A 25728-nucleotide genomic window follows, 5' to 3' on the forward strand; every position below is an offset into this window, starting at 1 on the left:
TTTTTAATATGCACTTGTGTTATTGGCTTATTAGTGTAAAATGTGATTCCTAATTTTTTCTTTTTTTTTGCTATACCGAGGTGTCCATTGAAATCTGAATAATTACTAATTAATTAAGGTTAAGTGATTGACATTAATTTGTATTACGATATTCCAAGCATAAACAATTAGTTAAAAAACAAAAGAAACCTGAGCTCACTAGTTTATGTAAAATACGATAAAAATGACAATTGAACGTTATAGCTTTTATTTTGTTGAAATTCTACTGTTAATTTATAACTTATATCGTGTTGATGTTCAAAATTCATAGTGTTCAGATTTTAATGCACCACTCGGTAAGTACAATGCAAAAGATGATTACTATAACTTTATTTGTATGTTATGACAAGTTATTATTTAAAGTTCTACAAAAAAAAATTATAGGCTATCATGAACACCTACTGTCTGAATTTAGAACTTTTGAGTGTTTTATTTGAAAAATTTGGGAGAAAAAGTAATAAAATGAGTAATGTAATTTAGGTGCTAACCAAAAGAAGAAAAAATCTTCAATTACTTCAGTCAAAATCCAAAACTTAGTACAATAACGTCAAATCCAAGACTTTTAATTTCATTTCAGTTCAATTCTTTAAAAGAAACACATTAACTTCTTCTTTTTTTTTTTTTTGTTTACTCATCCCAATGTTTCAGCCTTTTTTTAAAAAAAAATATTTAAATATAACAAAAGAAAAAAACAAATGAACAATAATTAAAAGGAGATAAGAAAGCTTTAAACAATAATAAAAAATAGACGCAAACACTTCCTCGTTGGGATGATTCTGTACTTCTTTTGGAATTCTTTAACCAAATAGTTAGTTTTTTAAGAAACTTTGTAAACTTAGGTTGTCCAGTAAGAACTATATCCCTTCACTATAATATCAAATTGAGAAGTGTTAAAAAGCCAGGCGACATTTCAGCGGCTCCAATGGCCTTGTGCATTTATCCATTTGATTAATCATTATTGATTTGATAATTATAACAGATAAATATCTTACAATACCCGCCTCCCTTCCTTCTTCCATAAGTCTGAAAAGGAAAGTCGATGTCCTTTCACTTAATTTTAATTTTGCAAGGATCTTAGATGCAAGATGCCACAAGTCATTCGTCATTGAATGTCGATTGAATAATTTCTTGAAATTGATTAAGAATAAAATAAAAATCAATAATTTAACTTAGATTGTATCAAACTCTAAACTTGAACTTATTATCTTACAAATTTTGTGATCCTTCAATATATTTACATTAAATATGTAAAAGAATTGTATAAACAAAGTAATCAAAAGATAATTCCGTTATTGACTTCGAAAGGGAGCTAAAGAATTTAAAAGTTGAATATAAATAATTAATACTTTCTTATAGGACGTTATTACGTATGTACCTATATTCGAATATTTATGAGTTACAACGTCAATATCTCATTCTAAATTTATAGACTAGACTTTAGGTTTATATTTATATACATAAAGTGATAAAAAAAAAGGCATGTAGTTTTTCGTGCTTAGACACTTTTTCGAAAAAAATAAAATATTTTTGAGTATGATTAATGCTGTAATACTATGTAATTATGATTCTCATTCATGTTAAACGTAATTAAAAATATAAAGTGTTAAATTATTTCCCGCGAATTGCAATGATTAAGTCTTTATTAACTAATAATTGAGTTATTTCATCATGATAATTTTTTTTAAATGGGGTCGAACAAGTATTAAAACCGTTTTAACGGAAATCATAACAACCAACCAATAAAAAAATTAATTAGACGGATAAATGTCAATAACTAAAGAAGAGAAAGAGTCAATCAATCAATGATTGGTACTCAATTAACAATGCAAATGAATCAATCATCTGAATCAAATGTGTTGGACCCTTATGTACCTGGTCATGTCCTGATCCACATTTTTATATCTTATATATTTATATATATCAATAAACATTTCTGTGGAACGACCGCGATGCCTTAATCAATTTTTCCAATATTAAGAAACCGAAAAATATAATTTATCAAAGTATTTTAAATAACTTTTTTTTAATAGAAATAAGGTATAAACTTAATTTTCTTTAAATGTATATAGTAAGTGAATTATTTAACACATAAAATGAATCATTAATTAAATTTATTTTTAGAATGATGAATTATAGGATACGTAGTTTTTAATTGATAACTATTTGATGGATTTGTGAATGAAAATTCCTTAGCAATATTTTTCTGTCATAATGGAGGAAATAAACATTAGTAATTTGTACTTCTCCTATAATATAAATGCTCAAAGAAAAAATGAATTTTTATAGTAAAGTTTTTTTTAATTAAAAAAGGTTTTGCATTATGGTTAGTTGATCAAAGTCTATGCTTTTCCGGAGTATCGGGCATAGTAGAAGCATGAAATCATAAGTTTACTTTGCCTAATCTCTATTGCCCTGTTTTCTTTTTGCCTTTTTCAATTTTTGTTGGATAAACACTCCCCTTTTTTCCCGATTGCGAGACTTTTGTACGTCACTCGCATAGTAAGACTAAGGATGCTGTAGATCTCTGCCCTATTCATTCACAAAACCTATTTATCCTTTTTCGTACGAAATACGAATTACTCAGCAAAGGAAGCCAGGTCATGTCCTGATCCACATTCTTATATCTTAGGCAGGGGCGTCCGCAATATAATATATGTATAAATTTATTTTTCGGCAGAGGGGGGGAGGGAAGCCTTGATTTTTGGAATTTAAAAAAAAATGGATAGCTTTTTTCAAAAAGATAAATTATTTGGGGAAAAAAATTCAAATATGTAATTTTTCGGAAACCGATTTCAAAAATCTATTGATTTTTCCAAAAAATTTCAACTACTCTCCTACGTTTTTTGCTCTAATAATGATCATGAGCAGTGATGAAAATCCGGAATATTTTTTACTGCCCCGTTTTTTTGAAATCGGTAGTCTGAAAAATGATTTTTCTTTTCCTTAGCAGATGTCATTATAATTAAATTCTTGAGTAGCGAATATCCTTTCCTAAATAGATGCAATAATATTGAAACCTGTTTAAACTCTCGTTTGTGGTCATAAAAGAAGGAGCGTAACCCTGAGGATTTGCTGCAGATTTATAGTTTTAAGTCGTTGTGGATCTCAGAGTAGAATTCAGAATCTGCATCGAAGTAATAATACAAAATGTCCTTGTTTATATCCTTTTCTCCTTCCTCCCTTGTCATATCTGATCTAAGGAAGCATCATCATTGTTATTCTTGCTCTCCTACAAAACATTCTTCAAATTTCAGGGTTACAATGTTGATTTTCGGTTTCATTTTTTTAATATACCCATTCTATACTAGATTTCCATCCTTAAATATGGTGATGTTAACCTGGAATATATTTAGGGAATGTGAAAAAAAAAAAATCAACCAGGTAACCTGACAATTTGAAGAATGTTTTAGAGGTGTCATCACGTTTCATGACACTAGGATAAATGTAGCTATTACGAGAGGGAAGGGGAATAGACAATAAAATTACACCCGAAAAAATTATAATTCATGCACAAATCTTCAAGATAAGTTTCCATTGTTTTATGAGCACGCTCAAATATTCAATCAGGTTTCAAAGATAATTTAATCAAGTAGATAAGGAAGTTCACAAGTGAGAAATTAAATATTAACAACGATTTAGGAAATGAAAAACCATTCTTCCGTATGTCAACTCCCAAAAAGTGGGCGAGCTACAAATACGAAATGACACTTTCCCAAAACAAAATTTCTAACAACCACTTTGCCAAATAACCACATTGCCGAACTGAGACTTTGCCAAAAAAACTAATAAAAATATTTTATGATGATTCATGTTACTCTACTATGTTATCTACTAAATAATGATAAAGACATCTTTAAAATAATAGATTCAGAGACGGCCCAACAGGAGGATCTGCAAAGGGAAGGCTAAAATTTTCATTCTAGTAAATTATGCAGCTCAGCAATAAATTCATTATTTGAAATATTTTTTAAATAGCTATGGCTTTATGATTTTTTTCTTCAAAATAATTTAATATTTAAAATTAATATTTTTGAATTTTTGGATAAAAAAGTAAAGTTTTTTGGAGTGCCTAAATATTTTGAAATTTTTCATTAAGGGATTTACTAATTAAACTTACAATTTTTTCTAAAAATTTAATTTTTGAAAAAAAAAAAAATATTTCAAAATATTTATTCTAAGCTTTTTTTTTTTAATTATTAAAGATTTACGAATTTTGTTTCGCATATATTTATTATCTGAAACTCAATTTTGAAATTTTTGGAAAAATCAATAGATTTTTGAAATCTGTTTCCCAAAAATTACATATTTGAATTTTTTTTCCCAAATACTTTATCTTTTTGAAAAAAGTTATCCATTTTTTTTTTTTAATTCCAAAAATCAAGGCTTCCCTCCCCACTCTACCAAAAAATAAATATATATCTTATCTTGCGGACGCCCCTGCCTAAGATATAAGAATGTGGATCAGGACATGACCTGACTTCCTTTGCTGAGTAATTTGTATTTCGTACGAAAAAGGATAAATAGGTTTTGTGAATGAATAGGGCAGAGATCTACAGCATCCTTAGTCTTACTATGCGAGTGACGTACAAAAGTCTCGCAATCGGGCAAAAGGGGAGTGGAAAAATTGAAAAAGGCAAAAGGGAAACAGGGCAATAGAGATGAGGCAAAGTAAACCTATGATTTCATGTTTCTACTTGCACCCGATACTCCACCAAAAATTCACCTATTGGTAAAATATATTGTGGACATGAGTAGCAACATAGTACAAAAATTAGTTTGAGAATTTATTGATAAATAAAGATCATTTTTGAACTTATGAACAGTTATATGATTAAAAAAAGTAAAAATATAAATTAAAATCGGAATATTGACTTTTCCAATTTGATCACTATTTATCATATTCAAATTTCATTTTTCTAACTTTTTGATGAATAAGTAAAGCAACCATAACATAACATTTATCATACCCTTAAATAAGTTAGGTATATTTTGACATTTTTTGTACTTTTCTATAGGAAACAAAATATATATATTTGTTTAGAAATAAAACCAAAATCTTGTTTGTAAATAAAATATATTCACTAAAAAAAAAAACACATTCAAATATGTACAAAAGAAATATGTAAACAAAATGATTATTTGTGGATTATTCAATAGATTTTCAATAATTAAATGAAATCTTTATATTCATCCATTTTGTCATTCTTTTTATTTTGAATAGAAAGAAAAATAAAAATTCAAAATATGTCTTTCCTTTTATCTAATTTATTTTACAGAATTTTATTTTACTTTTATACCTATCTCAACATTAAATTTAATTCAATATCCAATGCGATACAAAAAAATAAATGGAATATTTATGTATATGCCCACGTAAATCAGCTAGTTAATCAAAACCCTATAAGTTACAAAGATCATTCATACTTCATTTAAAAGAACTTAAATATATCCTTCCAGTGATGTTGTATGAGTTGAGATCAAAGTCATGCATGCTTGGTCGTTGAGATCACTATAAAGTTAAATTTGTTTTTTTACAGATTTAAATTTTATGTTGCTACTATATACAAGTATATCAATTCAACTGAAACTTTTTTGGAGAGAAACCCATTTCGGGGTTTGATCACAATGACACTAGAAACCAAAATATAGTTTTACATTTGAGCGTTTAAAACGCAATTTATAAAAGCAAATGCTTGAGTATCAAAAATAATCATTAAAAGCCTTTCAATCAAGGTAATTCACATTGAAATCAGAGTGCTCATAGTTAAGTGCCTTAAAAATATGGAAAAAATTATGAAGATGATGCAACTTTTTGACCAATGACCAAAAAGTTAAGAACATTGTACATGGCAAATATATTTGTGAAGTCAGGAAAATTTTTGAGTCACAATTTAAGGTCTGGCCAACGGTCTAGTAAAGCCCCGGCATAATAAACTTATTAGAGAAAAATAACCTTTATGAAGCCGTTAGAAATAGAAAATAACCTTCATACTGATCTTAAGGACCAATCAAAAGTGTAATCTCGACTAATATACCCTCATTTGAAATATGTAATAAAGCTTTTCAAAAATATATATGAATTGTCATTTTGAGTCTTAGAGTTGATTTTTGTGGGAAAATAAATATTCCGCATTTTTTTAATTGCACTTTATATTTGGATGTTAACTTCATTTTTAATTTTCTATGCCGTAGTTTACTTATAAAAGTTGATGAGTTTTGGACATTTATTTTCGTAAAATTGATTGGCAATAAAATTAAGTGTAATATGTTGGATATAGACTTGTGCTTAATGAACCAAATAATATCTAAATGCAACATCTCACAAATTAAAAACATAATTTTGATTACAATGTACATAGAACTATGGTAGAAATAAAAGCAATTAATTAATTTTAATGATAATATTTGAATCTACTAAATAGTTATCAAAAATTCCATTGTATACATTGTTGTCCTATCAACACAAAAGCAAGCTACAATGGTTTTTCTCATAATTGAGTCGAGATTATAATTGTACTCTTCGACGATTTATCATTTATTTTTAGATTAACACATTATACATTGGAGGCGTCGCAAATTGTTTTTAAACTAACCAAAGTTAATCATCACAATAAAACAATAGAAAATTGATTGATTTTATTTAAAAGGGGTCATATTGGCGCTAATATAGCTTACTTCAATCAAATAAATGTTTTAAACTATAGGATTTTTTTTTGAATATTTTAACTCCTCCAACATATTTGAGTTCAAAAGACTCAAATATGTTTATAAAATAGAGGCCCGTATTTTTATACAAAGTAAAAATTGAGTTAGGATTAGTAACTTATCCTGATTTTGATTATAGATAATTTATATTTTGAAGCACCAAAAAAGTTAGTATAAATTATAATCTTTTAATATTTTTAAAAAAACAGGTATAGTGGATTAAAATTCAAAGGCGTGTAATATAAATTTTTAATAGTAACAGACTTTGGGTAACAATTTCTTAAACATACTTTTTAGCATTTATTAAACAAAAATCATTTTTTTAATAAAAATATTGGTGTTTGGAAAAAAAAATTGAAAAAGTTAAAGGAAGGTCATTTAATTTTTATTTATAACAACTAAAAATTCCCATTTAAAAAATAGTTTTTAGGGTTATTTTTACGTGGGATTTATATTGTTCCTTGATTCATTATATCTGTTTAAAACATTTCTTTGTATATCCTGGATTTTATCTACATATGTATAGAACTTCAGTTTATGTCTTTATTTAAAATGTCCACAACATTTGGTTGAATCAAAGAAAAAACAAGCTATCTGGAGAAATCCTTGAACTGATTTATTTATCTATCAATATTTGAATGACTATATCTTCACTAATATTAAAGCTATGAGGTTCAAAATTTGTTAACATCATTAATAAATATACTCCAGAAACTATATTATAAAATGTATAAAGATGCTATAAATACCAAATTTATCAAAATGAATTAACGAAAAAGTACATTTTAATAGATAAAGCATTATATATTCAATACTAAACTGTCCGATCTGGTTTTTTATTTGACTAATAAAGTTTATATTTCAAACATATGTAACTATTGTAATAAAGTAAGACATAATACAGTTTACTAAAAATGCTGTTAAATAATAGTGCCTCATACTAGAATCATTTTTTTTAATACAAGCTAATTAAATGGATTGTACAACATTGTAACAAATAGTTTGTGAAAAATAGTCACAGTTTCTCTGAAAGGAAGCAAAGCTGCATTGCAAATAAAATTTTAAAGCCCGAAATGATGGTTTCACAGTAAACAGAAAAATAGCATATTGCATTTAGCCTATTGTCGCTTCTGAAATATTATAAGAATGACTTTTAGCAAAAAAAAAAAAAAAATTGGAGAACAAAAATCTACAATGATGGTTTTCGAAAAAAAAATACATTTTTTTTATGTTTTTACACTGAGTCAACGAAGTGTAAATTTAAAAAAAAATGGTTGGGCTTAAAGTACAAGAAATAAGCATTACTGTTTAAAATTAATATTTCCCTTCAAACCTGTTACATCCTATATTTCTTCTATTGTATTTTGAAAATGTTAAAATATAATTTGATGACTGAAATTATAAATTTCAATTTCTTAATCAGTCCTATAATGACAGACTTTTGGTAAAAAACTTGTGTTTTATCAAAAATCATTACTATACAAATTTCTACATTAAAATATCTAATTTTCTTGGTAGTTTATAAGCTATGAATGCATTTACATTTAAAAAGGAAAGCTCCATTGCTTTGGTTTTATTGGTAGGCCATAAGAATTTGTCATAATCACTCATTCCTATTATATTTAAAAGTAATTTGCAAAAGTCTATGACTGATTTACAACCAATAAGTATCAAAAGAAAATGGCACAAACACTAGTCTACCATATATTTTGAAACTTTGTGTGAGATGATCATTAAGGACATTTAACAAAGAGCACAAAGAAGTACTACAAATACAGTTGGTTTGCATGTTTGTTGTGTCTTCGTTGTTTTGTTTTTTTCAACTTCTATTGCAAGATATCACAATGTTACAAATAAATTTGAAATAGAGTCAATCAATCTTCATGAGAGATATCTTAGAGCAAGGGTCCCCACCTTTCAAATATAGAGACTCATTTTATAACCAGGAATCAGGTAACGCCCTCAATTGTTTAAATATCTTATATATATGTGCATTCAGTTTTTTTTTACAAGAAACTGCCATATGTTACTTTCATGGAATAAAGATTATTTGTTCATGATGTAACTTTTCCGTCCGTAAATCCTTCATCAGATAAGAAAATCACCCTGTCGCCATGATGTTTAAAGTCATCAATAAGACTTCTAGAACGCTTCATACGGAGTTGTTGATGCTTTTCTAAAGATTAACCTCTTCTCAATTCGCTATAACTTTATTCCAGTAGAATTGACCATGATTGACACGATATTCTTACCTTTCGTACAAAAAATTTATCCACTAGGTGAAACATAATCGGGCAAATGCTGTCAAATTTGGCAAGTCTAGTGAAAAATAGGCTAATTTGCCTATAATTGTGAAAGGAACAACAATGACAGCTCCATCAAAACAAAACGGAAACCAAACCTTTTCAATACTGGGTAAGACATTGTGTTGAGTGACCTTGGAGACTGTTACATTTACTTTCATTGTATGAATTTATACTACTGTTTTAATATGTTTTTCACTCTGTTTTATATAATATACACACTCACCTAAAAATCAATAAACGACCCCTTTTCATTGTTGTCATGACTCCATCAGGGGTTGAGCCCCACAGGTTGGAAAACACAACTCCGACGTGGCTTGAGGTTAGTATTTTTGTAAGTAATGAGAATAATTCTTATTCTTGTGAATTTTGGGGATGGTGAACTGATCATGTGACTGAGTTAAAGAAACACTACATAATAGTGGATACTCATAATTCATGGCTATCAATGAATAAATATAATGGTAGAATGGATGAAGCAAAACTAAGAAGAAAAGTAACAAATGAATGATGAATAGAGAACAGAGAGGAAGAGAATATACCTGTAACACAGGATCAAGACGGGTTCAGTCGTGAGGAGTACGTGATCCAGAAAGAAGGGTAATACTGATGGGGGTAATTTCAAATATGTTGATATCAACTATTTTGCTCTCTTTCGAAAGAAGTTAAAAAGAAAAGGTAAAGTCTTTTTTTTTTTTTTTTTTTTAGTTTTTCCTTTTTTTCATTGCTAGACATCCTTAATGATCATTCAAGCAATTATAGAAAAGAAACTGATTAAGACAGATTATATGTTAATGATAAAAAAGAAAGGTCCTGTTCAATACATAAGACAATATTTGTACCAATGTACAATCGATTAGTGGTACAAAAATGTACTATTGACTAACATGAGCCTGTCCGTTCCAAGGACAATTACTAACCTCATTCATAGCTTATGTTTGTCTATTTGAATCGAATGTTAAAGTACCTAATTTATTCAAGAACAATAATTAAGAAACCCAGGAACAAATATATATAATTTTTTTGTAACCCATGGATATGATAAAAAAAGGTTATGCTCGTCAAAATTACTTCTAAACAGGTATTGTGTACAGCGATACTCTCACAGTTACGCAAGCATTGAAAACAGCCCAACAAATTGCAAAGATACCAAATAATCAGTAACAGTAAACAATCAAGAGATTGCTACGTAACAATCCTCTCAGTATGTAGATAAACCAAATATATGATTAATATTTTTTTTTTGCTTTGTTGGTGTTTTTTTATCAAAAATAAAAAGTTTATTATGAAAACTTTGTAAATTAAACCCTGTTTATCCCCATGTTAATAGACTAAACCTACTCCTAACTCGCCTAAAGGAAAGATCGCTTAATACATGCATTAACTACATAACAACTTTAAAATTACTTTACCCCCAAATAATTTATTATCCTACGTAATATGCAATACTTCAATAGAATACTTTATGAGCCATAGGCACTTCAAAATATTAGTTCTACAATGTCACTATTTGACTTTAATGAACTGATTAAATTCTTATAAGTGTAAATTTGAATTGCAATAATCCAAGACAAATTAACTAGTTAATACAATGCCTCCTTCATGTTACTACCTGAAAAATAATTGAACAGATTGAATTCTCATAAGTGTTCATCCAAGACAAATTAATTGGCTAATGTCATCTCCCCCTCGTATCCAATTTTAAATAGTATAATGAAGAATAAAAACTGTTGCTAGGCAGAAAAAAGACGGGAGAGGAGGAGGAAGATTCAAAAGTTTATTTTTGTATATATAAGATTCCAATAAAATTTACAATCAAAACGAACTGCCATATTATTAGAAGTTATAAAATCCCTCTCAAAGTAATTATCATTTCTATAACAAGGCTAAATTTGGAATATAATTCAACTTTGAAGATAGATAAATCTAGAACTATATAAAACAAGATTTGGGATGTAAATTAGAATGTAAATGAAATTACTTTTGGTTGCTATAGAAAATCTCTTTATTCTGTCATTCCCTCAATATTTTCTACACCTTTGTTATGCAAAAATAAAAAAGAGTATATATATATAAAATAATTAATCCATTTCATTTTATATTTGGTAGGAATTATGTTTAGTTTTTTTGTATTGGTTATATAAACATTTTAAAGTTATAATTGATTACATCTATACATACATCTGTAGTTTCGTTGAATTACCTAATGAGATAATTTTTTTTCTTTGATCATTGTTACAATATAATTATTATACAATAATATAAATCTGTTTCAAGCATACATTGAACATTACAGTTAAATCTTTCAAAATATCTTATTAGAAACAGAATGGATGGATATAATAGTTAAATATGATTTCAAAACATTTAAATAAATGTAAATACATTAAATAGAATAGGGTTACCCGGCGTTACTCAGGCCAAGGAGTGAGCAGAAAATCAAATTGAAAATGGACATTGTTATTTTTCTTAATTTTTAGACAACTTTGGTGAAGGTGCGAATTCTAATACTGCGCATTTATCATATATATTATTATGAATTTAAAGAAATAAAACTTGAGTTAAAAACTTCAAATATAATACCAACACATATACTACATGAAAAAATTTGTCTGAATAAGAAGTTCATCTTTTATTTTGGTGAAAAAATGATAAATCTAAATTCGCGAATCAAGTTGCAAAATAACTGTTTTGCACTATTTTTTAAAAAGTAGTAAATAGCTTTGATTAGCATAGTAAAAAATACATAAAAATATTTTATTCTTTTGTGATTGCACAACCAAAAAAAGTTATAGAAAATAATATCGCCCAAAAAATAAACCCTGATAAATTCTTCATTTTTTCAAATATTGCAAAAATTAATAATAAAATGTTCTGAATTTTTTCAACTTCTTGCTTGTTTCACTAATTGGACAAATTGAAATACAAAGCTCGACTCAAATGCTGGTTAGGTCAATAAAATGTGTACTTGAGAGATGGATTTGAAAATACATTAACAATTTTATATTTTCATTATCAGGCAAAAAAATGTATATGGAAGGTTTTTTTTTTTTTCCAAAAATTATCAATTCAATGATAAAGGGAATCAATGATATCACCATCATATTTTTATTGTTTTTTTTGTAGTGCCTTGCAATCTTGCTTATCTTCTTTTTATTCAGTTATTGTTTTATTGCATGCCCAGTTGCTTCTAATTTGTACAGTGTAAAAAATATTACACATTTTATAAAAAGACAAAGTGCACAAGTATATGTTTTTTTATTAAATTGACTTGTTGTGCTAAGGCAACATCTGAAAATGGCTGTTTTTTTCTATACTTATTGCATATAATAGTGCATTTAATCAAAGGATCGTTGTATATTTTTTACAAAAAAAGTGTTTATTAAACATAAAACAAATATTTAGTAATATATAAATATCTAATAACTTGAATATTTCATTTATAAATCTCTGTTTCTAAATATATAATTAACTTTTATTGAGGGTTCATCTGATCTTGTGGTACATATTTTATTTCTTACAATTTTTCAAGAGTTAAATTTAAACCAGAGGTTTTGTGACAACATTTATTTAACAAAATCATCTGAAAATAGTCCTTGTCATAACTTTTATTCAATATACATATGAGCCCTCAGCTCTAATAATTGCCTCAATCTCTTGCAGACCATGATTATGTAGCCAGATACGAGCTTGGTCGACTACTTCTTGATGGAAGCTTCTAGAGACTGGACACTCCTGTGAGGAGTAGAATACACCTTTTCTTCCAGATGTGCCTAGATACAGTATTCCAAGGGGTTCTCATCTGGAGAGGACGGCAGCCTCATGAGGAGATCCAGAAAGTCGAGAAAGTTGTATATCGGGACGGCCTGGGCCTTATCGGTGCGAAGTCACGAAACTCCGTCTTGAGTGAAAACAAAGTCGTCACGAATATTTTACTTTTCCAAGGTAGCACTTTCTTACCCAGAACAGACACAAATCATTCCAAGGAGTATTCACAGCTGTGGTACATCTATTTCACCATGAAGTGTAGATAAAACATACAAAATTGAGAAAAAACCTGTAACTTCTAACTCTGATATTTGCTATAAAAGGCTCTAGGTGACAAAAATAAGATATTGTGGTGAAAAAGAACAATTTTGATTGAAATCGTCAATTTCAATCAATTGGTGCACTGCACCAGGAAGTTTGAGACAAAAATCCTTTTTGCTGAGGGCATCTAAATAAAAAATGCACAGTTCAGAGAATTCGTTCTAATCATCACGCGGATTTTGCGTAGTTACTTTTAAAAAAACTGAGGTGCTTCATGTCTCCATTCTTGTACCACAGTCTTAATTTCATCAATGAACTTACATCAAAGAATGTCAGCTTTTCTTTGCTGAGGCAGCTCATACTTTCAAAAATGCTTAGAAATATCTTGAAAACGGACACTTTTAGTGATTTTGACATTACTATTTCCAGGTCTTTGAATATCTGTGTCAGCATCACCTCATCAATGTGAGAACAACATGCTCCCCAGAGTAACGACCTTCCTAAGACCTTTTGAAAACAAATACAAGCAGCAGTATCATGGCCTGTGTTAGAGGCATTTGTTTTAAACACCTTCGATACAATTGATTTGTGACATTTCCATAGTTTCATCATTGCCATGCTTTTCTCGTTTATAATTTTTCCTGAACTTCGGGCAGTGCCTGTTTTGTAGGATCGAACCCCAAGGAGCATCATTTTCATCATTTATCGCTACAGGCAGCCGCTTTTCTTTAACATTCTTATTTGTCAAAGTACCCATAATTTTTGAATCCCATTGCAGTGAATCAGTTTCTTTCTTTTGGCTCTCTTAACCCATTAATGCAATATTTATAGATTAGTAAAACAATGTATTTTTTACTAACTAAAGTTAAAACAACATATTTTCGAGCAAGTGCAAGTTAACAATTCTAATATTAAAGACATAATCCTTGATAAAGCAGAAAATGAATATTTACCGTTGCTTGCCATAGTAATATAACCATAGACTATTTTATTACAAAATGCTTAATAAACTGTGGTCGAAATTATTCGAATTTAAAAATATATCATACGGTGTGTTTTCATTATAGGTAAAACATATTTATGATACCTCCTTGGTAATATAACTACTTAGGGGATCTGATGCAGCCTAATGTAGGATCTGTTCTGCTTATTCATAATGGCATCAATAGTGAATTTTTTGACTAGAAAAGAGCAAAACATTGCTCGAATGTAAAATGGTCTTTGCCCTTTCCAACTGTCTTAGCTAACCCTGTTCAGAGATAAGATGTCTTGTTGTCCTCTTCTGTGATTTTGCACCAATGTTCTTCCATCTTGATAGTAAAAAAATCTGTAACACTAGATAAGATCAACCCTATAGAATAAAGCTTCTAATATTATTATCATACCCTTTATTTTGGTTATTAAAGGAAGGAGGGAAAAACTAATAACAGACATCTTCTATATCATTGAGCCAGTGACCCATTTATGCTTTATGATACCTTTATTGTTTGTAATATATACAAGGTGTTGCATAAAAGTTAGGATACTTGTCAAAAATAATTTTAATAAAAAAATGAAAAAATACTTATTCAAAAGAATGTAGCAACGGAAGAGATGGGTTTCTTTAATTGTTGTTGTCAAAAATTGCCTCTCAATCCTCAAGAGGCCTACTTTTTTGATAGTCTTGTGTGAACCCTGAGATCTCTTGCATAGGCCCACATGGACTTGAGGGTATTAGCCTGGACTGTTTTTTTCAACTCCTCCGGATCCATTTTTCCCTTTTGACGGAGCCCTCCTTCCTCTTCAACATATCGGACTTGTTGACTAAGATCATGTAGACGCCCAGCTGCTTGGAGTGCACAAATGGAAATTCGGCAATCACGTTCATGTGTAATTTTCTCGACTTGTATGTAAGCTCAAGTTTGTTATGTTTTAATATATCAAAAAAGGAATTGATTTCAATCACTCAACTTTCATTAATTAATCAATAAGTGAGTGATCAGATTTCAATGGAACACCCGGTATATAAATACAGTAGACAATTTCTTTCTTTATTCTCACGTCGAATTATATACCCTATTTTTTTTTTGCATTAGGAGACACAGTCCAAAACATTTATGTAGGTTTGTATACTTCTTATATTAATTCTACCTATAGATAAAAATAATATTGGATCCTATAAATCAAAATTTATCGATATTAATTTTATCTGTGCTGGGTATGTAGAGACTTATAGGGGATTATAATGGAGTAAAATATGAGTGAATGGGAAGGAAAAGACATATATGGTCATCTATTACTACAATCCTACTACATAGATTGATAAAAATATGTATAAGAACTCTTATTATTTAAAATAGCATTTTTATTTTTTCATGGAGTACAAAGCCCAAAAAATGTTTTTTTATTCCTCCATAATTTTATTATTTGCGTATATAACGAATTAATTATTTAAAACTCATGTCACATAATTTATATATCTTTTGTTGGGTACATAAAATTTATGCAACCATTGGATTACTCATCCATTCCTTTGATAGTCTGTAGAAAAACCTTTCATTCTTCCGATAAAATATTCAACTACATCAGCTACATACTTCAATCTGAATGGAAGCGCAATCCTTGGCAGAGATAATTTTTTTCAGGCGGAGAACATGTGGGGAGTAAGGATAATGAGGTAATGAGTGGCTTTGCTTGGAATAATGAGCTTATTACCGAAATCTCGTAGGAAGATCGATAAAATACTCTTTTTTTTTTGTTGACATTTGGGCTAAAAAAAATTCCTCTTGCTTAACCCTCTGGTACTAAATTAGAATATTATACAACCCAATGTTTATAAAAATACTTCTTTGTCCTTTAAATCTACATTTTCGCATGCTTTTAAAACATTCGATGTGATTTGATGCCACTCTTTATTTCGTTTAAACCTTTGTTTTTCCTTTTGGTTTATTCGATTCTTCGTTTTTTTTCTCCATTGTGAGGCATTCAACAGTATCCACAGAATTTTTTGATTACCACAATTTGTATTAAACTTTATGAGTTTACCCTTCAATTGATTTTTTCTATCCATTTTTGAATAGTATATCAAATCAGAGCACACTAAAAAATGTCTAATTTTTGTATTTGTAAAAAATCAAACTAATAATGGAGAATGTCTTATATGTGTAAAACTGTCTACAGACATGTGTACTAACTTAAAAAATAAATTTGAGAAAAGAAGGAGAATTGAATTCAAAATTTGAAAATAAAGGTTTTCTTTATGATCAGAGTAGTCTGTATTAATATTTCATCATGCAGCTCAATATTCATTTGATTTTGTATAAATTATGCATAGAATACTTTATTTTTATAAAAAAAACTATTAGAATTTAACCCATATTTCTTATCATAAAAAAATCATAATTAAATTAAATATCCTTAAATATTGATTTCCAAAGTGTCTAGTAAAAAGGTAAATCTTGAGATTGAAACTTTTGTAATTAGCAAAAATTAATTTTTTTAGTATAGACTCATTATGTATTTTTGTTTTATAATAATAATCAGCACTATGAGTAATTATTACAAAAAAAAAATTGAAGAAACAACAAAAAGAATAAAAAAGAAAGATAAATTAGTTCCAACATACATTAATCCCAATAAACATCTACCATTCTTAATTTATTATGAAAAAAAAAATGAAAAAAAAAAAACACTCTCACACTCACCCCCAATAAAGAGATTAGTTGATATAGGCAATCCCTGCCATAACAGGGGAAGGATCCCTTAATCAAATAAAACTTAAACATAATTTAACACTATGTAGAACTCAGTGTCATCGCATTTTCCTTTGGAGACAGCTAGTTTTATAAATAAATCCGTAACATAATTTAAAAATTGAAACTTCTGAATCCTTATAAAACTATAGAATGTTATTAAAAAAAAGTCATTTTCATAAGCTATAGAGGTCAAAAAACACCCTTTGAAGACCAAAAGCTTATAAACATAATTTTTTTCGTTATAATACAACAGAAGATTGAATTAACAGGTCTCCCGAAAAATTGGATACCCTAGTACACACGCTAAAACAAAAAATTAAATAAAACCTTTTTGATGACCTGAAAACTGTACTTTATAAACTTAAAATGTTATATAACTAATGCTTTAAGCATAAAAAGACTGTAATGATCAGGACATTAGCAAGTTTCTTTTTATTACATTGAAAATAGATTTAAAAAATGCGCAATCTATAGGGAAAAAAGTAATATTTAGGGAATTGTTTTTTTTTTTTGGTCCAGCGTGCTTAAAAAATCATTTTGAATCCGAAAGCCTGGGCTAAAATTTAATTTGTTTATTTTCATATATTAACACTCCCCCCCCCCTCCTTGTACCCCTGAGTCCTTTCATTGAAAAAAAATGGAAATCAACATTAAAGCAAAATGTTCTGTAAACCATGACCACAATTTTCAAAATTTTCTAATCAATCTTTAACAGAGCATTATTAAGATATATAAAAGTATTGAATTCAATCTGACAGAAGGTTTTAGAATCATATTTAAAAGTTATCGTCGATAAAACATAGATTTATATGGAATATAAGTATTTTTAAAATTTGAAGGCATATAATTTCCCATTTAATCAAGAAAGTGTTTATAAAGGATGTAATGAACATTCTTAATTTATTTTCTACAAATAATAGAAGTAACATGAAGGAACGACGCTGATTTAGTGTCTATCTTCTGTACTGTGTGTATTAATAATGATACCAATAAATTTTCAAAACTATGGTGGCCAACAAAAATATCATATTTGAGTATGATCTTATATATATAGTAAGAATTTAAGAATTAGCATGATGTTTACATCAAAAAAATGCATTCTGATATGTTTATGTACATTATATATATTATTCAATAAGTTTTTACATTTTCTTTGATGTATTACACAATGCTAAATCCTCATAAAATATTAGATCATGATCAAGAAAACGAATTTAAAAAGTTGAAAAAAAAAATTGTCTGTAATATCTGATTATCTCTAATGCTATTGTTAATTCCTTTACCAATATCAGAGGGCTAAGACCAACATCACTAAACCTACTCAAAAATATATTTTTATTTAGCTTCTTACACTTCATAGTTGTTTTCAATATAGTGATCATATATTTCAGCAGGATTTGGCACTCTGTCAAAAATAACAAATTCTTTAAATAATTCGCAATTAATTTTCTTGAGTGGCCAGATAATTTAATTTTACTTAAGCCCTTATGAAAATATATGAGTAATACTGAAACTGAAAGTTAGAAAATTTGACTCTAATAAAACCTGACGTATTCTGGTTAATTCAATACTTGATTGAGTTAAATTGGTCATAAATGCAAAATTTTTACATTCAAGAGTGTAACATTTTCCAATTGAGAATTTAATTTTGTAATAATAATTTATTTTTTTGAAATAGTGTCTTATTTTTCTCTTTTCTTGACAAATATGCACAAAACTATACAGTAAAAAATATATAGCTTGAATTTTTGTCTCAAAAATAAATTTATTTGAAAGCATTTATATGTTTTTTTTTTCTCTACGAAATAATATTGAGGAAATAAATAGGTAAATTATATAGTAAGTTAATTAAAACTTTTCAAAGTTTCATTCACGATTGGGTAAGACACGGAGTACATTTTATCCCGAATACTTATAAGGTTGCCCCTGAATCATTAAAACTCAATATACATAATATACTTTATTTAACTTTATATGACCTTGCTTAGGATTTTGTGATATATTTTGGCATTGTTTTGCTAAAAAGGCGTATCTTTCTTTAGCCTTTTTTTTTTTTTTTTTTGTATTCTTTTTTTTTTCAATGTGAGAACTGAGGCATACAATATCCGAAATAATAATAGTGTTGCTATTATTTTATTTAATACTCACAACCTCATCAAACACTTATTTCATAAAAAAACTTCATTGATTTTTACATATTTTATATTCACGTAAGTATTTTAAACATTGTAATTTATTTTGATAAGTGCAAAATGAATGTGCTCAAATTTTGGTTTTTGATCAAAAATGCAAATATAAATATATAAAAATTTCATTTGAAGCTTCTCAATCAGCAATGATTTTTTTTTTGTCACAGCTTCATCCCCTACTTGGATGTATATCTGTTTATGATTTAAGAGGTCTGAGCCCTCAATTTTGAATTTAAAAAAAAAAAACGATTAAAAATCGTCTCAATACTTCATTTTTGTATTCATTTCGAAAAATAATTTCAATTGACATACTAATCAATTAATAAATATTATGAACAACAATAGTGAGTTAAAAAACAGCTGAAATTTTACTAAAGTTTTTTCAGATCATGATTAAATACATAATTTTATTTTTTATAAACAGTTCCTTCACGATTAGGTCAAAAACTTTTAATAATACTCTATCAAATAAATATCTTTTATTTGAAAGTTTTTTAAACCATCAACATGAAAGAATGGAGTTATTATATTCCTAACTACATCATTTCACAAAAAAAATATCCATATTTTTAATTAATATTTTTCTTTCATCTTAAGTGAAGCCATTAATCTTCTTTTCTATTCATTAATCCTGTTGATCAATTCATAAATGGTTTAATATATGTATATATGGAACACATATATTATGTATTTGAATATTTAAGAGAAAAATATAGGATTTAAGCTTTAAAATATTTCTGGAAAAATAAGAATGTTTTTTTTTTAAGGTTGAATATAAATCGAAGATATATAATTTTCTATTTATTTCTAACTCCTTCTAAATTATCAGATGATTGGTTTCAATTTCATGCAGTAAATTTCTTATTGATATAGAAATAAAATAATTATCGACAACTACTTCAACTCCTGTGGCTTTTACAATTGAAAAGTTATAAAGACAATTTGTTTTATGAATTAATTAGTTATTTTGGTGAAATGTAAGTAAATTAATAAAATACTATTTTGAAAAATGTAAATAATATATATTTATCGTCGTTTAAGTTGAAAACGCTTAATTTTGACCCGTTAACAAAAGGAGAATTAAAAAAAAATTCTTTGTTGTGTAATTTTTTTCTAATACATACAACATCTTCAAAAAATAATTGGTTTTTATTTTGAGCGCCAAAATTAAATCAATAGAGAAGATAAGTTAATAAATTGGCATATAAGTATGAATTTTAAAATCAACATAAAATATTAATTAATACATTCTTATTTATTTATCGTGTTGAGTACTTTGTTTACTAATATATAAAAATGAAAAAATATATATTATATAGTAGTTGACCGCAATACTGAAGAGTCTAGCTAAAATCGAAAGTGTTGTTTAAATAAAAATTATAAGTTTCAGGGAAGGAAAAATATCTAGTAAGGGATAGGGTTTACAAATTGAATTTCTTGTCAAGATTTTTTTGTGATCCTTAATGTTTCCATTTAATCTTTGCAGTTGTCTTTTATTTTGATATTTGGTGCTTAAAAAATTAGCATTTTTGCCAGTAGGATTAGCAGAATGATTTATAAGAAAATAATATTTTCCTTGAAGTTATGTTACTTTTAACAAAATTTTAGAGACAGTTTCAAAGATATTCAAGTTTCGAAGCCAAAAGAGTCAAATAGGATTGAAAAAAAATATATATGGACTTTCCATTTTCTGATAGTGTTTCTATATATAACAAGAGAATCGACAGATTTGCTCTCTTGGATGCAATAACAGCTGCCTATGGAAGGATAGTTAGATGAAGGAAAGAATAATGGCCTATATTTAACAGGTAAGTAGTCCTTCCGCTGTTTCAAAAGATAGAAAAAATATAAACATGTAATTGGATGTCTTGTTTATAATTTATCTGCCATATAGACCTGGTTTCTATTTATTTTTGAGACAATTAGTTAGCAAAGCTTCAGAGACAACATTATTGGTTCTACTCCTCAGTTAAGACGTTAGAAAGGTTTAATATATAATGGAACTACAAAACTTGGGTGTTTTTGACGCAACATTGGACAAAATCTACCTTGCTTCTATAATTATCACAATTACAAGCAATTAAACTAGTATTTATGATGTTTTTTCTTGAAATTTGTCCATGTTAATACAAAATAAACATATTTGAAAATGTGTATATAATTTTTCAAAATATAATCCTATAATTTACTAAAATATATATATTTAAATCCTCTTTATCTTCTTACATCTAATTTTTTTATTTGTGTAACTCTCCTCTTTGAGTCATTTATATATTAATTTCATCCCAGATTTATTTATCGCTGTCCTATATAACTATCACATGGAATGGGTCAAAATGACGTAATTAATATTTCAAAAATATATATTAAATTTTTTTTGTAGCTGCTTAATTGATATTTACGAGTGCGAAATGGAAGGAATACTTGAAAAAATTATTCTAAATTGATGGTATGTAATTACTATAATTGATCAATTGCTTATCAATTTATTCAATACTTTTTATTCCTGTGTTTTTATTTTACTCACAATCACTAAGCTCGTGAAACAAAATCATGCTCTGAATTTGAATAAATACATTTTTTCATAAAGTATTTTTATTGAAATGTATATGAAAATATTAAAAAACAACAACTTAGAATTGAATTTCATAAAGCTTGGAACAAAGATTATATATGATTGGTATAAGAGACCATTAAATTTTGAGAGGGCAAGTTAAGACAAAACTCAACAAAATGCATATTCGATCATAACTTTGCAAGAAATTGAAATAAATAACTCAATTGGATTTGAGGAGGAGGTTTGGGGATCTACCGAGTGCCAATTATTGTGACATTATGAGTTGACAATATCTAAACTGTCTATTTTAATCATTGAATACAAAATGAATAAAAGCGAAAATATATAATTAAGTTGTGACAAGTCAAGGATAATATCTGAAAATTGGTAAACTAGTTTGAATATTTTTGTAACATTTACAAAGCTTGAGTGCTTCTAAAATCAAATTTTATAACAAACAAAAATCTAAAAATAAAACTTGTGTACAACTTTAATTTCTCGTAACCATTTCGTTAAACCCCGTCATATAGTTAGATAAATCATTTATGAATAATTTAATTTATGGTTGTAATGATTTTTTAAGTATTAATATTTGCTCTTTTTACAAAATGTTTGCCAATAAAAATATTTTCTAATTTTGATAAATTAGCGAGCCTAAATTATTTTTCACGGAATGTAGTGTAGATTACTTATAAATGGTGGTTCGTCTAAACATTCGCAAGGCAAAGAAAAAAAAAGTCAAACACTGTTGTTGATTTATTAATTAACCAATTTTACTATAGAATTGACTTCATTATAAATTTATCAATAATATCGCCGTTTGGTCGGACCACACGTTCACAACGTCCATAGAACATCCCAATGCCTTCTTGACCTACCCACAGGGTAATATCTGGAATGCACTTCTTATGAACCTCTCAGTTATCTTGTGGTACTAGGAGACCTTCGTTTAAAAGCCAAACAACATTGCCCCATACATAATAGTATGAAGGGTCCAATTCCAAAGAGTGAAGAATCTAAGAACTCGCTAGAAGAAGGTACATCACATTCTCAAAATCAAGATAATGGATTGTTCTTTTGTTGATGTGACAGGGGATGACTTGCTGCCCTAAACAATGTCGGTTTTTCATCATGCTGATAATCCAAGAGAATACTTAGTTGTGTAATTAATTAATATAGACCTTGGGATTGACCTTCAGGCCCTGCTTGAAGATTACAGGTAACACCATTGCTGCTATTAACGCCAAAAACTATTAATGAATAAGAGTACTTGGCCTTCATGATCCAAAGAACGCTTTTGGGACTTTTTAACAACCATGGTTTTGAAACAAAAATTCTCATCTGAGAAAGACTAGATAAAATATTTCAAAGGGGAGGGGGTGTTCCTTTTTAGATTGATCAAAGCCTTTGTTTGGGTGTCCATTTTCTCCCTTTTTGGCTTGGTTAGAAGCTGTTCCATGCAACGTGCATAGCTGTGGTGCTGTAGGTCTTCATTGATGACATGATACCTTGAGCAATTACATTCATCGATGGGAAGGGATTCTTTACAATTTTTTGTTAATTTCACTCAGCAAAACAGGTCTTTTCACGATTTTGGCTGATTCTGGGTCACGACGCTTCCGCAAAAATATTGTTAAAAGGTCATCACCATTCTTTTTACACATTTTCTGAATTTTTGAACAAATCAAGCAGTGCAGCCGATCCCTTAACCAAAAAACTCGTAGTCTAAATTACTACTATTTATTTTAATTGTTTTATTCGTCGATGAACTATCATCGATTTCTATGAACAAATGATTCTAAATAAAGTTTTTTAAAATTGCCATAAAGTATCCAAAATGGATCATCACAATATTATACTGAAAAATGTAAATATATATCATTTAAAAGTCCATGTCCGGGTCAATATATGTCTTCAAAAAGGGTCAAAACTATGAAAAACATTTTTGGATATCTTAATTCATCCACACACAAAATTAATAAATATTACGTATATTTAATTGATTCATTTTTAAATATTTTTGCTTCTTATGAATAAAACATCCGAAAAATATTTTTTTTATGGAAGAAATAAAAAACAAAAATATTTTTCATCTACAAAGTAGCTTTTGGATATTTTTTAAATGTTTTAAAAGAAAAGGGGAAAAATTCATTATATGAATTTTTGTAAAAAAAAAAACAATTAAAGTAAATTTTTTTAAATGTTCCTTGTATGGGTCAGAAACAGTTTCACTGATTCAGTATTCAGTATGTATATATATATACATTATAGTATATATATGTATAGATATCTTTTTCAGGAACGACCGAGACTTGAGCTTGCACAAATTGAGTTCAAGGGAATAACTTCTCTTGCGTGAATTGCCCATTGAGCTACATTTTTTCCATTTATTATTAATTATTAGTAAAATTATTATTACAAATTTGAGTTTGTCAAGTTGAAAGAGAAAGCAAAGTGTAACAAAAGGTCAAATTTTTAACCATGGTTATAGCTAAACTAATATACAATTCGAATAGAAAGTTATAAGTGTCGTATTTCTTAAATCATCCAAAAAAAAAAAAAATTCATTGTTTTTTCCTTTGAAAATTGTAGTTGCATTATCGAAAAAGAAGTTATTACGCATATTGTCTGTTGTTTTTGGAGTATTTTTTTAATAAGGTCATGTATCCGGCTTTGTGATAAAAACGTACTATCAGTTTAAATCTTAATTCCAGTGGCACGGTATTGAAATACAGTTTTTTTTAAGAAATATTATTTACATTTTCCTACCAAAAAGTCTTTTTTGAAATAGTTAGAAATATTACTTTCTAAAAATAACATTAGAGTTTCGACAAAGTCTTGGAAAGGAGAATAAAAAAAAGCCCGATTTAAATAAGGATTTTCTCATAAAAATAATGTTATACATAAGATACTACTTTTTTCTACAAATTTAATTTATTACTAAAAAAAAATGATAAGTCCCATAACTTTTTTTAGAAGTAACCTTTTATTGTAGTCAGGGAAATGAGAAGTTAGTGTCTAAATTTTGTAAGATTATTCAAACCCCTCCCCCCATAAAAAAAAAGAAATCTTACTACTATGTTCATGTTCAGCATATCCTTTACGGCTGTTGGCCAAATAATATTTTAATTACTTTTATTTTTGTTGCTTTCATCAATATAATTATGTCCTTTATAGCCAATTTAATTATAAGTATTATTAAGCAAGGAATATATTTTGAAATGTACAGATGTAATTTTCTTATTTTAAAGCAGCCAATATGTTCAAGAAGAAAAGTATACGAGTACAAAAATAATTACCGAACTCTTTTTGAATTAAGGATGTCAAGTCTTTTGAACTAAAGGCTGCATTAAACATTATTTGAAAAATCCTTGTTTTGATATTTTTTCTTTCTGAATAAGTAATGGAAATGCTTCTGTTTTACTATCAATGAATGTTCATATTTTTTTTAATTTATCAGACCATATTTTTTACACCACGACTGTAGCTAAATTCGTAACAAAATTCACAGGATTTCAATTATCAAATGAAGGAGATCATTTGATTAACAATAAATGAACTTACTTTGTGTTTGAAGATTTCGGCATCTACGTCTATATCCAAAGATATGTGACGGGGTTTTCATATAAAAATTACATAAATATAAAATACTATTTTACGTCGAAAGTCACTTTTTTCATATATATATATATATAGTCAACACAGTAGATATAGGAAACAATACCTTCCCCTTTGTTCAATTGAAGTAAACTAAGAGGCATATGCTTAAGAATTTTCCTTTCTTATAGTAGAAACAAAAATTCGCGCAGTAAAATATGTTTATATACACACAAGAAGGACGTTTCTCTGAGGAGAAGGGGAAAGAGGGGAACGTTTTATATAGAGTACATACAGCTTTTCCTCAATTCTCTTATCCGTGTTTCTCAGATCATATAACACTATCATTTAAACGCGTTGGATTTATTACAATTAAATATGATTAGCTTGTGTAATTACTTGATATATATTTATGTAAAACTATCAAGGCTCCGTCAATTAGGTTTTGAAAATTTACATAAGTACTATTTCATCCTATAGACCGGTCAGACCAATGTTTTCCTTTGAATCGGTCCGATTCATGTTTTCCTTTTAACTACTTTGACCGAATTTTATCTTTGGACCGATCAAGACCC

General features: G+C 27.9%; 1 protein-coding gene across 4 annotated transcripts in view; it reads right to left on the bottom strand.

Annotated features, from left to right (window-relative positions):
- LOC121129728 (neurotrimin) overlaps window positions 1-25308 on the bottom strand; it is a 170558-nt gene extending 145250 nt beyond the window's left edge. For all 4 annotated transcript variants that reach the window (XM_040725445.2, XM_071893396.1, XM_071893398.1 and 1 more), the window contains exon 1: window positions 25121-25308. The gene's annotated coding sequence lies outside the window, so the exon portion shown is untranslated. The remainder of the gene's footprint in view (window positions 1-25120) is intronic.
- Window positions 25309-25728: the final 420 nt, after the last annotated feature.

The sequence above is a fragment of the Lepeophtheirus salmonis genome, chromosome 14, assembly GCF_016086655.4.
Source record: "Lepeophtheirus salmonis chromosome 14, UVic_Lsal_1.4, whole genome shotgun sequence".
NCBI classification, from domain to species: domain Eukaryota; kingdom Metazoa; phylum Arthropoda; class Copepoda; order Siphonostomatoida; family Caligidae; genus Lepeophtheirus; species Lepeophtheirus salmonis.